Source organism: Pan troglodytes, chromosome 16, assembly GCF_028858775.2.
Source record: "Pan troglodytes isolate AG18354 chromosome 16, NHGRI_mPanTro3-v2.0_pri, whole genome shotgun sequence".
Classification (NCBI taxonomy): Eukaryota; Metazoa; Chordata; class Mammalia; order Primates; family Hominidae; genus Pan; species Pan troglodytes.
This window is the reverse complement of record NC_072414.2, coordinates 18,311,819-18,325,001: the sequence shown is the minus strand read 5'-3', so window position 1 is coordinate 18,325,001 and position 13,183 is coordinate 18,311,819. Positions and strand designations below refer to the sequence as shown.

Below are 13,183 nucleotides of genomic sequence, written 5' to 3'. Positions count from 1 at the left end.
ATAGGCAGAGCTTATACAACAGTTATATCACCTGGGTGATCAGTGCAGAGATATGTCACAATGCGCCCTGTAAGCAGATCCCAGACAAGAGTTGCATCATCTCGGTGATCAGTGCAGTGATATGTGAAAATGCCCCTGCAGGCCGAGCCTAGACAAGAGTTACATCAACTGGCTGATCAGTGCAGAGATATGTGAGAATTCCCGTGTAGGCAGAGTGTAGACAAGTGTTACATCACCTAGGTTATCAGTGCAGGTATAAGTCATAAAGCCTCCTGTAGGCAGAGGGTAGACAAGAGTTCCCTCCCCAAGGTGATCAGATGGGTCACAGAGCCCCTGTAGACAGAGCCTAGACAAGAGTTTCATCACCTGGTTGATCAGTTCAGAGATGTGTCACAATGTCCATGTAGGCAGATCTAAGACAAGAGTCCATCACCTGGGTGATCAGTGCAGAGATATGTACGAATATCCCCTGTAGGCAGTGCCTAGACAAGAGTTGCATCACCTCAGAGTTCAGTGCATAGATATGTCACAAAGCCTTCTGTACGCAAAGCCCATACAACGCTTACATCCCCTAGGTGTTCAGTGCACTGATATGTCACAGAAATCCCTGTTGACACAGCCTAGAAAAGAGTTACATCACCTGGGTGATCAGTGCAGACATTTGACACAATGCCCCCATAGACAGAGCCTAGACGAGGCTTCCATCACCTGGGTGATCAGTGCAGATATATGTCACAAATCCCCCTCTAGGCAGAGTATAGAGAAAAGTCCCATCACCTGGGTGATCAGTGCAGAGATAATTCACAATGCCCCCTGTAGGAAGAGAGTGGACAAGAGTTACATAATCTAGGTGATCTGTGCAGAGCTATGTCAAAACGCGCCAGTAGGCAGAGCCTAGATAAATGTTACATCATCTGAGTGATCAGTGCAGAGATACGTCACAAAACACCCTGTAGGTGGAGCCTAGACAAGAGTTACATCACCTGGGTGATCAGGGCAGAGATACGTCACAATACCCCCTTTAGGTGGAGCCTAGACTAGAGTTTCGTCACCTGGGTGATCAGTGCAGAGATATGTCACAAAGCCCCTGTATTCAGATCCTGAACAAGTTACATCACCTGGGTGATCAGTGAAGAAATATGTCAAAAAGGACCGGTAGACCGAGCCTAGAAAAGAGTTACATCTCCTGGGTGATCAGTGCAAAGATATGTCACAAAGCCCCCTGGAGACAAATCAGAGAATATTGTTACTTCACCTGGGTGATCAGTGGTGTTATCTGTCACAATTCCCCTTTAGGCGCCGCTTAGACAAGCCTTACATCCCATGAGTGATCACTGCAGATATATGTCACTATGCCCCCATAGGCAGATCCAAGACAAGAGTCCATCACCTGGGTGATCAGTCCAGAAATATGCCACAATGCCCCCATAGGCAGAGCCTAGGTTAAAGTCCCATCACCTGGGTGATCAGTGCAGAGATATATCACAAGCCCCCTGTAGGCGGAGCCTAGAGAAGAGTTATATCACCTGGGTGATCAGTGCAGTGATATGTCACGATGCCGTGTAGCCAGAGTCTAGACTAAAGTTTCAGCACCTGGGAGATCAGTGCAGAGATATGTCACAATGTCCCCAGTAGGCAGAGACTGACTGGGCAAGAGTTGGATCACCTCGGGATCAGTGCAGGCATATGTCTCAATCCCCCTGTGGGCACAGCCTAGACAAGAGTTACATCACCTCGGTTAACAGTGCAGAGATATGTCAAAATGCCCCTACAGGCAGAGCCTACACAAGTGTTTCATCACTTAGGTGATCAGTGCAGAGATATGTCACAATACCCCCTGTAAGCAGAGCCTTGACAATAGTTACATCACCTGTGTGATCAGTGCAGAGGTATGTGACAAGGCCCCTGTAAGCAGAGCGAAGAAAATTTTTACATCACCTGAGTGATCAGTGCAGAGATCTGTCACAATGCCCCTTTAGGCAGAGCTTAGACCACAGTTACATCACCTGGGTGATCATTGCAGAGATATGTCAAAATGCTCCTGTAGGCTGAACCTAGACAGGAGTTACTGATCACCAGGGTGATCAGTGCAGAGATATGTGAGAATTCCCGTGTAGGCAGAGCCCAGACAACTGTTACATCACCTAGGTTATCAGTACAGGTGTAAGTCATAAAGTCACCTGTAGGCAGATCGTAGACAAGAGTTCCCTCCCCAGGGTGAACAGTGCAGAGATGTGTCACAAAGCCCCTGTAGGCTTAGCCTAGACAAGAGTTTCATCACTTGGTTGATCCATTCAGAGATGTGTCACAATGTCCATGTAGGCAGATCTAAGACAAGAATCCATCAACTGGGTGATCAATGAAGAGATATATACCAATGCCCCGTAGGCAGTGCCTGGACAAGAGTTGCATCACCTCAGAGGTCAGTGCATAGATATGTCACAAACACTTCTGTAGGCAAAGCCCATACAAGGTTTACATCACCTAGGTGATCAGTGCAGTGATATGTCACAAAAATCCCTGTAGACAGAGACTAGAAAAGAGTTACATCACCTGGGTGATCAGTGCAGATATTTGACACAATGCCCCCTTAAAAAGAGCCTAGACAAGACTTGCATCACCTGGGTGATCAGTGCAGAGATATGTCAAAAATCCCCCTCTAGGCCGAGGATAGAGAAGAGTCCCATCACCTGGGTGATCAGTGCAGAGATATTTAACAAGGCCCCATGTAGGCAGAGAGTGGACAAGAGATACATAACCAAGGTGATCTGTGCAGAGGTATGTCAAAACACCCCAGTAGGCAGAGCCTAGATAAATGTTACATCACCTGGGTGATCAGTTCAGAGATACGTCACAATACACCCTGTAGGTGGAGCCTAGACAAGAGTTACATCACCTGGGTGATCAGTGCAGAGATATGTCACAATACCCCCTGTAGGGACAGCCAAAACAAGAGTTACTTCTCCTGGGTGATCGGTGCAGAAATATGTCACAAAGCCCCTGTAGGCACAGCCTAGACAAGAGTTACATCTCCTGGGTGATCAGTGCAAAGATATGTCACAAAGCCCCCTGTAGACAAATCCCAGAAAATTGTTACATCACCTGGGTGATCAGTGGAGATATCTGTCACAATTCCCCTTTAGGCGCAGCATACACAAGTGTTACATCACATGAGTGATCAGTGCAGAGATATGTCACTATGCCCCCATAGGCAGATCCAAGACAAGAGTCTATCACCCGGATGATCAGTGCAGAAATATGGCACAATGCCACCAGTAGGCAGATATAGACAAGAGTTACATCACCTGTGTGATCACTTCAGATATATGTCACAATGCCCCTGTAGGCAGAGCCTAGAAAAGGGTCCCATCACCTTGGTGATCAGTGCAGAATTATGCCACAATGCCCCCTTTTGGCAGAGCCTGCACAAGGGTTACATCACCTGAGTGATCAGTGCAGAGATGTGTCCTAAGCCCCCTGTAGCCAGTGCCTAGACAAGAGTTACATCATCAGCTGTGTGATCATTGCAGTGACATGTCACAATGTCCCTATAGCCATATCCTTGACAAAAGTGACATCACCTGGGTGATCAGGGCAGAGATATGTCACAATGCCCCCTTTAAGCAGATCCCAGACAAGAGTTGCATCACCTCAGTGATCACTGCAGAGATATGTCTCAATGCCCCCTGTCAGCGAAGCCTATATAAGAGTTACATGATCTCGGTGATCAGTGCAGTGATATGTTAAAATGCCCCTGTAGGCAGAGCCCAGACAAGAGTTACATCACCTGGGTGATCAGTGCAGAGATATCTCACAATTCCCCCTGTAAGCAGAGCCTAGACAAGAGTTACAACACCTGGGTGAACAGTGCAGTGTTATGTCATAAATTCCACTGTAGGCAAAGCCTAAACAAGTTTTACATCACCTCACCGTTCAGTGCAGAGATATGTCCCAATGTCCCTCTAGGCAGAGCTTAGACAAGAGTCACATCTCCTGGGTGATCAGTGCAGAGATAAGTCACAGTGCCCCCATAGGCAGATCCCAGACAACAGTTAACTAACCCGGGTGATCCGTGCAGAGTGATTTCACAACGCCCTCAGTAGGCAGAGACTAGAAAAGACTTACATCACCTGGGTGATCAGTGCAGAGATATGTCACAATGTCCCCTGTAGGCAGAGAATAGAGAAGAGTTGCATCACCTAGTTGATCAGTGCAGAGATATTTCACAATACCCCCTCTAGGCAGATCCTAGACAAGAGTTGAATCACCTGGGTGATCAGTGCTGAGATATTTCACAAACCTTCCTGTGGGCAGAGGGTAGACAAGAGTTACGTCACCTAGGTGATCAGTGCAGAGATTTGTCAAAATTCCCTGTACGCAGTGCTTATAAAAGTGTTACATCACCTAAGTGATCAGTGCAGAGATATGTCACAAAGCTCCTGTAGGAAGAACTTAGATGAGTTACATCACCTGGGTAATCAGTGCCAAGGTATGTCGCAAAACCCCCTGTAGGCAAAGCCTTGAATATAGTTACATCACTTTGGTGATCAGTGGCGAGATCTCTCACAAATCCCGTCGGCAGAGCTTATACAACAGTTACATCACCTGGGTGATCAGTGCAGAGATCTGTCACAATGCCCCTTTAGGCAGAGCTTAGACCAGAGTTACATCACCTGGGTGATCAGTGCAGAGATATGTCATAATGCCCCCATAGGCAAATCCAAGACTAGAGTCCATCACCTGGGTGATCAGTGCAGAAATATGTGACAATGCCCCCTGTAGGCAGAGCCAAGAGAAGAGTCCCATCACCTGGGTGATCAGTGCAGAGATATTTCACAATGCCCCGGCAGGCAGAGCATAAGCTAGAGTTACATCACCTAGATGATTACTGCAGAGATATGTCACAAGGCCCCCTATAGGCAGAGTCTGGACAAAAGTTACATCATCTCGGTGATCAATGCAGTCATATGTCACTATACCCCGTAGGCAGAGCCTAGTGAAACGTTACATCACCTGGGTGATCAGTGAAGAGATATGTCACAAAGCCCCCATACACAGAGCCTAGACAAGAGTCCCATCACCTGGGTGATCAGTGCAGAAATATGTCACAATGCTCCCATAGGCAGATCCAACACAAGAGTTACATCACCTGGGTGATCAGTGTAGATATATGTCACAATGTCCCCATAGGCAGAGCCTAGACAAAAGTCCCATCACCTGGGTGATCAGTGCAGAGATATGTCACAAAGACCCTGTAGGCAGAGCATAGACAAGATTTACATCACTTTGTTGATCAGTTCAGAGATGTGTCATGCTGAATGTTTGCTCTCGGAGCTCTGCGGGCACCTGGAAACATGCAGGGAACAGTGGAAGCCCTGCATGATGACTTCGCTCTCCTTGCCAGTTTCCAAACCGGCCACACTGCAGACTCCCCATGTTGCCGCACACGTGAATCCATCGTCAGGCCATCACGCCGGGGAGGCATCTTCTCTCTGGGGCTCGCTCTGGTCTCCTACGTGGAAATGAACGAGAGTCACACTCCTGCGTGTGTGAGAATGTCCCAGCAACGGCGACAGCCCCAGGCACTGCCTCCTTCACGGAGAGAGGCCCTGGAACACTCCAGACTCCCACGGAGGTTAAGTTCCCCACTCCCCTCCACCCTCCCAGGCTGGTTTCTCACTGCTGAAGACGTGTGGGAGCCCAGAGAGCGGCTTCCAGTTCCCGCAGAATTCCTGGAGAGGTAGGGAGAGCCAGCCCCCGAAACGAGCCCCGCTCACCCCTTCTCCCTCACCCCCTTCCTCTTCGTCTCTCCGGTCCCACCACCACAATCACCACGCCCTCCCACACACCCCACCACCGCCCGGCCGCAGGCCTCCACGCCCTGGGGCCCTTCTGGTGTGGGGCGTGCTGTCCAAGGGCTCACCGCCATTCATGAATGGGTGGAGCCTGCCTGCCTGCGGGCCTTTATAAGAGCCACTGGCTGGCTGTCCGGGCAGGCCTCCTGGCTGCAACTGCCACATTGCACAGGCCGGCTGAGGATCACGGGAGCCCACCAGCCTCTCTCTGATGGAGACCATCCGTGAAATTCTGGCCGGGGCTCCACACAATGGCCCTCCCGACACCTTTGGATGGCACCCTCCCCACACAAGCCCGGGGACGGGGATGGCGAAGGAGACTCCTTTGGACCCCGAGTCAAAGTGAGACCCTGCAAGCCTGCTTTGAGCGTAACCCGTACCCAGGCATTGCCACCAGAGAATGGCTGGCCCAGGCCATTCGCATTCGGGAGCCCTGGGTCTAGATTTGGTTTCATAATGAGAGGTCATGCCAGCTGAGGCAGCAACGGCGGGAATCTCGGCCCTGGCCCGGGAGACGCGGCCCACAAGAAGCCAGGAGAAAGCTGACCGCCGTCACCAGATCCCAGACCGCCCTGCTCCTCCGAGCCTTTGAGAAGGATCATTTTCCAGGCATCACCGCCAGGGAAGAGCTGGCCAGAGAGGCAGTTCTCCCGGAGTCCAGGATTCAGATCTGGTTTCAGAATCGAAGGGCCAGGCACCCGGGACAGGCTGGCAGGGCGAACACGCAGGCAGGCGGCCTGTGCAACGCGACACCTGGCGGGTGTCACCCTGCTCCTTTGTAGGTCGCCATCACCCACACCGGCGCATGGGTAACGGGGCTTCCCATACCCCACGTGCCATGTGCGCCTGGGGCTCTCCCACAGCAGGCTTTCGTGAGCCAGGGCGGGAGGGCCATCCCTGTGCTCCAGCTCAGCCAGGCCGCGCTGGCCAAGGGGATCTCCCAACCTGCCCCAGCATGGGGGGATTTTGCCTACGCCACCCCGGCTCTTCCGGAAGGGGCGCTCTCCCACCCTCAGGCTCCTCGGTGGCCTCCGCACCCGGGCAAAAGCCAGGAGGACTGCGCCCCGCAGCGCGATGGCCTGCCGGGCCCTTGCGCGGTGGGACAACATGGGTCCGCTCAAGCGGGGCCACAGGGCCAAGGTGTCCTTGCGCCACCCCCGTCCCAGGGGAGTCCATGGTGGGACTGGGGCCAGGTTCCCCAGGTCGCCAGGGCGGCATGGGAACCCGAAGCCAGGGCAGCTCCACCTCGCCAGCCCGCCCCCCCTGAGGCCTCCGCGCCACAGGGGCAGATGCAAGGCATCCCGGCGCCCTCCCAGGTGCTCCAGGACCCTGGGCTCTCATCTGCACTCCCCTCCGGCCTGCTGCTGGATGAGCTCCTGGCGAGCCCGGAGTTTCAGCAGCAGGCACAACCTTTCCTAGAAACGGAGGCCCCGGGGGAGCTGGAGGCATTGGAAGAGGCTGCCTCGCTGGAAGCATCCCTCATCGAGGAAGAATAGCGGGCTCTGCTGGAGGAGATTCAGGACGCGGGGTTGGGACAGGGTCGGGTCGGGGCAGGGCGGTGGCCTCTCTTTCGCGGGGAACACCTGGCTGGTTATGGAGGGGCGAGTCTTCCCCCCACCCCCTACGCCGGGCTGACCGGCCTGCGATTTCTGCCTTCTAGGTCTAAGCCCGGTGAGAGACTCCACCCAGCGGAGAACTGCCATTCTTTCCTTGGCATCCCGGGGATCACACAGCCGGCCCAGGTACCAGCATTTGGGCCACTTACTGTGCACGTGTGGGTTTGCAGGCAGCCGCTTGGGCTGTGGGAGCAGCCCCGGCAGAGCTCTCATGCCTTTCCAACACCACACCCCCGCCTGACCACTCCCTCCCCACCCCCACCTCCCACCCCCGGAAAATGCCTTCTCCCCTGGGCTGGGTGGAGACCCCCGTCCCACGAAACACCGGGCCCGCGCAGCGTCCAGGCCTGACACCCCTCCGGTGGCTCGCCTCCTCTATGCCTCCGCGCCACCATCGCCGGCCCGCCCGTGACCCTGCAGCCTCCCAGCTGCCACCTTGGACAGCATGGCGGCGGAACGCAGACCTCTAGCTCTCTTTGCCGGGCTCCTCACAAGACCTGCGCTCATTGCGCACCCCGTCTGATGTGCAAGGGAGCCCGCTGGCCTGTCTGTGCACATGACCATCAGTGAAATTCCAGCTGAGGCTCTCCCAACACCTTCCGATGCTCTTTAGTCAAAGCCTGGAGAATAGTTACATCTCCTGGATGATCAGTTCAGAAATATGTCACAATGCCCCCTCCCTGCGGAGCCTAGAGAAGATTTGCATCATTTGGGTGATCAGTGCAGAGATATATCACAATGGACCCTGTGCATAAAGCCTGGAAATGATTTACATCACCTCTGTGATCAGTGCATAAGCATGTCAGAAATCCCCAGTAGGCTGAACCTAGAGAAGGGTTACATCACTTAGGTGATCAGTGTAGAGATAAGTGAAAATTCCCGTGTAGACAGAGCCAAGACATGTGTTACATCACCTAGTGATCAGTGCAGGGATAAGTCGTAAAGCCTCCTGTAGGCAGAGTGTAGACAAGTGTTTCCTCCTGGGGTGATCATTGCAGAGATATGTCATAAAAACCTTTTAGCAGAACCTTGACAAGGGTTACATCACCTGTTTGATCAGTAGAAATGAATATCACAAAGCCCCCTGTAGGCAAAGCCCAGACCATTGTTACATCACCTGGGTGAGCAGTGGAGAGATCTGTAACAATGCCCCTGTAGGCAGAGCTTAGAAAAATGTTACATCACCTGGGTGATCAGTGCAGAGATATGTCAAAACGCTCCTGTAGGCTGAACCTAGACAGGAGTTACATAACCCAGGTAATCAGTGCAGAGATATGTGAGAATTCCCGTGTAGGCAGAGCCTAGACAAGTGTTATATCAGCTAGGTTATCAGTGCAGGTATAAGTCATAAAGCCTCCTGTAGGCAGAGCGTAAACCAGAGTTCCCTTCCCTGGGTGATCAGTGCAGAGATGTGTCACAAAGCCCCTGTAGGCAGAGCCTAGACAAGAGTTTCATCACTTGGTTGATCAGTTCAGGGATGTGTCACAATGTCCATGTAGGCAGATCTAAGACAAGAGTCCATAACCTGGGTGATCAGTGCAGAAATATATACCAATGTCCCCTGTAGGCAGTGCCTAGACAAGAGTTGCATCAACTCAGAGATCAGTGCATAGATATGTCACAAACCATTCTGTAGGCAAAACCTATACAAGGCTTACATCACCTAGGTGATCAGTGCAGTGATATGTCACAAAAATCCCTGCAGACAGAGCCTAGAAAAGAGTTACATCACCTGGGTGATCAGTACAGATATTTGACAGAATGCCCCCATAGACAGAGCCTAGACAAGACTTCCATCCCCTGGGTGATCAGTGCAGAGATATGTCACAAATCCCCCTCTAGGCAGAGTATAGAGAAGAGTCCCATCACCTGGGTGATCAGTGCACAGATATTTCACAACGTCCCCTGAAGGTAGAGAGTGGACAAGAGTTATATAACCTAGGTGATCTGTGCAGAGTTATGTCAAAACGCCCTTGTAGGCAGAGCCTAGATAAATATTACATCACCTGGGTGATCAGTGCAGAGATATGTAACAATACCCCCTGTAGGTGGAGCCTTGACAAGAGTTACATCATCTGGGTAATCAGTGCAGAGATACCTCACAATACCCCCTGTAGGCGGAGCGTAGACAAGAGTGACATCACCTGGGTGATCAGTACAGAAATACGTCACAAAGCCCCTGAAGGCAGAGCCTAAACAGGAGTTACATCACCTGGTTGATCAGTGCAGAAATATGTAACAAAGCCCCTGTAGGCCGAGCCTAGACACGAATTACATCTCCTGGGTGATCAGTGCAAAGATATGTCACAAAGCCCCCTGTAGACAAATCCCAGAAAATTGTAACATCACCTGGGTGATCAGAGGAGACATGTGTCACAATTCCCCTTTAGGCGCAGCTTAGACAAGCGTTACATCACATGAGTGATCAGTGCAGAGATATGTCACAATGCCCTCATAGGCAGATCCAAGACAAGAGTCCGTCACCTGGGTGCTCAGTGCAGAAATATGCCACAATGCAGCCAGTAGGCAGGTATAGACAAGAGTTACATCACCTGCGCGATCACTGCCGAGATATGTCACAACGCAACTGTAGGCAGAGCCTAGACAAGAATCCCATCACCTGGGTGATCAGTACAGAGTTATGTCACAATGCCCCCTTTTGGCAGAGCCTAGAAAACGGTTACATCACCTGGGTGATCAGTGCAGAGATGTGTCACAGGACCCCTGTAGTCAGAGCCTACACGAGAGTTACATCAACTGTGTGATCAGTGCAGTGACATTTCACAATGTCCCGGTAGCCATATCCATGAAATAATTGACATCACCTGGGTGATCAGTGCGGAGATTTGTCACAATATCTACAGTAGGCAGAGCCTAGACAAGAGTCACATCACCTGGGTGATCAAGGCAGAGATATGTCACAATGCACCCTGTAAGCTGAGCCTTGACAAGAGTTGCATCACCTCAGTGATCAGTGCAGAGATATGTCTCATTGCCCCTGTCGGCAAAGCCTATACAAGAGTTACATGATCTCGGTGATCAGTGCAGTGATATGTTAAAATGCCCCTGTAGGCAGAGGCTAGATAAGTGTTACATCACCTGGGTGATCAGTGCAGAGATATGTCACAAAGCCCCCTGTAGGCAGAGCATAGAGAAGAGTTGCATCACCTGGGTGATCAAAAAAATGCCTGTTGACAGAGCCTAGAAAAGAGTTACATCACCTGGGTGATCAGTGCAGATATTTGACACAATGCCGCCATACACAGAGCCTAGAAAAGATTTCCATCACCTGGGGGATCAGTGCAGACATATGTCACAAATCCCCCTCTAGGCAGAGTATAGAGAAGAGTCCCATCACCTGGGTGATCAGTGTAGAGATATTTCACGATGTCCCCTGTAGGCAGAGAGTGGACAAGAGTTACATAACCTAGGTGATCTGTGCAGAGCTGTCAAAACGCCCCAGTAGGCAGAGCTTAGATAAATGTTACATCACCTGGGTGATCAGTGCAGAGATACGTCACAATACACCCTGTAGGTGGAGCCTAGACAAGAGTTACATAACCTGGGTGATCAGTGCAGAGATACGTCAAAATACCCTCTGTAGGCAGAGCCAAAACAAGGATACATCTCCTGGATGATCAGTGCAGAAATATGTCACAAAGCCCCTGTAGGCAGAGCCTAGACAAGAGTTACATCTCCTGGGTGATCAGTGCAAAGATATGTCAGAAAGCCCCCTGTAGACAAATCCCAGAAAATTGTTACATCACCTAGGTGATCAGTGGAGATACGTGTCACAATTCCCCTTTAGGCGCAGCTTAGACAAGCGTTAAATCACATGAGTGAACAGTGCAGAGATATGTCACTATGCCCCCATACGCAGATCCAAGACAAGAGTCCATCACCTGGATGATCAGTGCAGAAATGTGCCACAATGCCGCCAGTAGGCAGTTATAGACAGTAGGTAACGCACAGTCAGGCGGCCTGTGCAACGCGGCACCCGGAGGGTGTCACCCTGCTCCCTCCTGGGTCGCCTTCGCCCACACCGGCGCGTGGGGAACGGGGCTTCCCGCACCCCACGTGCCCTGCGCACCTTGGGCTCTCCCACGGGTGGCTTTCGTGTGCCAGGGAGCGACGGCTGTCCCCATGCTCCAGCCCAGCCAGGCGGCGCCGGCAGAGGGGATCTCCCAACATGCCCCAGCACGCCGGGATTTTGCCTACGCCTCCCCGGCTCCTCCGGAAGGGGCGCTCTCCCACTCTCAGGCTCCTCGGTGGCCTCCGCACCCGGGCAGAAGCCGGGAGGCCTGGGACGCGCAGCGCAACAGCCTGCTGGGCCCTTGCGCAGTGGGACAATCTGGGCCTGCTCAAGCGGGGCCACAGGGCCAAGGTATGCTTCTGCCATTCTCGTCCCAGGGGAGTCCGTGGTGGGGCTGGGGCCGGGGTCCACAGGTCGCCGGGGCGGCGTGGGAACCCCAAGCTGGGGCAGCTCCACCTCGCCAGCCAGCGCTCCCAGAGGCCTCCGTGCGGCAGGGGCAGATGAAAGTCATCCCGGCGCCCTCACAGGTGCTCCAGGAGCCGGGGCGCTCGTCTGGACTCTCCTCCGGCCTGCTACTGGATGAACTCCTGGAGAGCCCGGAGTTTCTGCAGCAGGCACAACTTTTCCTAGATACGGAGGCCCCAGGGGAGATGCAGGCCTTGGAAGAGGCCGCCTCGCTGGTAGCACCCCTCAGCGAGGAAGAATACCGGGCTCTGTTGGAGGAGCTTTAGGACGTGGGGTTTGGACGGGGTCGGGTCGGGGCAGGGCGATGGCCTCTCTTTCGTGGGGAACACATGGCTGGCTATGGAGCTGCGTGTCTTCTCCCCGATCCCTCCACCGGGCTTACCGGCCTGGGATTCCTGACTTCTAGGCCTAGGCCCGGTGAGAGACCCCACACAGCGTAGAACTGCCATTCTTTTCTGGGCATCCCGGGGATCCCAGAGCCAGCCCAGTTACCAGCAGTTGGGCTGCCTACTGCGCAAGCACAGGTTTGCCGGCAGCCGCCTGGGATGTGGGAGCAGCCTGGGCAGAGCTCTCATGCCTTTCCACCACCCCACTCGAGCCTGAAAATCCCCTCCCCACCCCCACCCCCTAACCCCGGGAAATGCATCCTCCCCTGGGCTGGGTGGAGACCCCCATCCAGCAAAACACTGGGCCCGCACAGCGTCTAGGCCTGACACCACTCCCGTGACTCGCCTCCTCTGCACCTCCGCGTCACCGACGACGGCCCGCCAGTCGCCCTGCAGCCTGCCAGCTGCCACCATGGACCACCTGGCGGTGGAACACAGACCTCTAGTTCTCTTTGCCGGCCTCCTGGGTTGACCTGCACTCATCGCACACACTGGCTGATGTGCAAGACAGCCAGCTGGCCTCTCTGTGCCCTTGTCCGTCCGTGAAATTCCGACTGAGTCTCTCCCAACACCTTCTGAAGCTCTTTAGTCAAAGCCTGGAGAATAGTTACATCTCCTGGATGATCAGTTCAGAAATATGTCACAATGCCATTTCCTTGGGGAGCCTAGAGAAGATTTGCATCACTTGGGTGATCAGTGCAGAGATATATCACAATGTCCCCTGTACAAAAACCTGGAGATTATTTACAACACCTCAGTGATCAGTGTATAGGGATGTCAGAAATCCCCAGTAGGCTGAACCTAGACAAGGGTTACATCACTTAGGTG

The 13,183-nt window shown here is 53.0% G+C and overlaps 1 pseudogene; it reads left to right on the top strand.

Moving 5' to 3' along the window:
• The first annotated feature begins 6,106 nt into the window (after positions 1–6,106).
• On the top strand, positions 6,107–12,235 carry LOC107972845 (double homeobox protein 4-like; annotated as a pseudogene).
• The last annotated feature ends 948 nt before the right edge of the window (positions 12,236–13,183 follow it).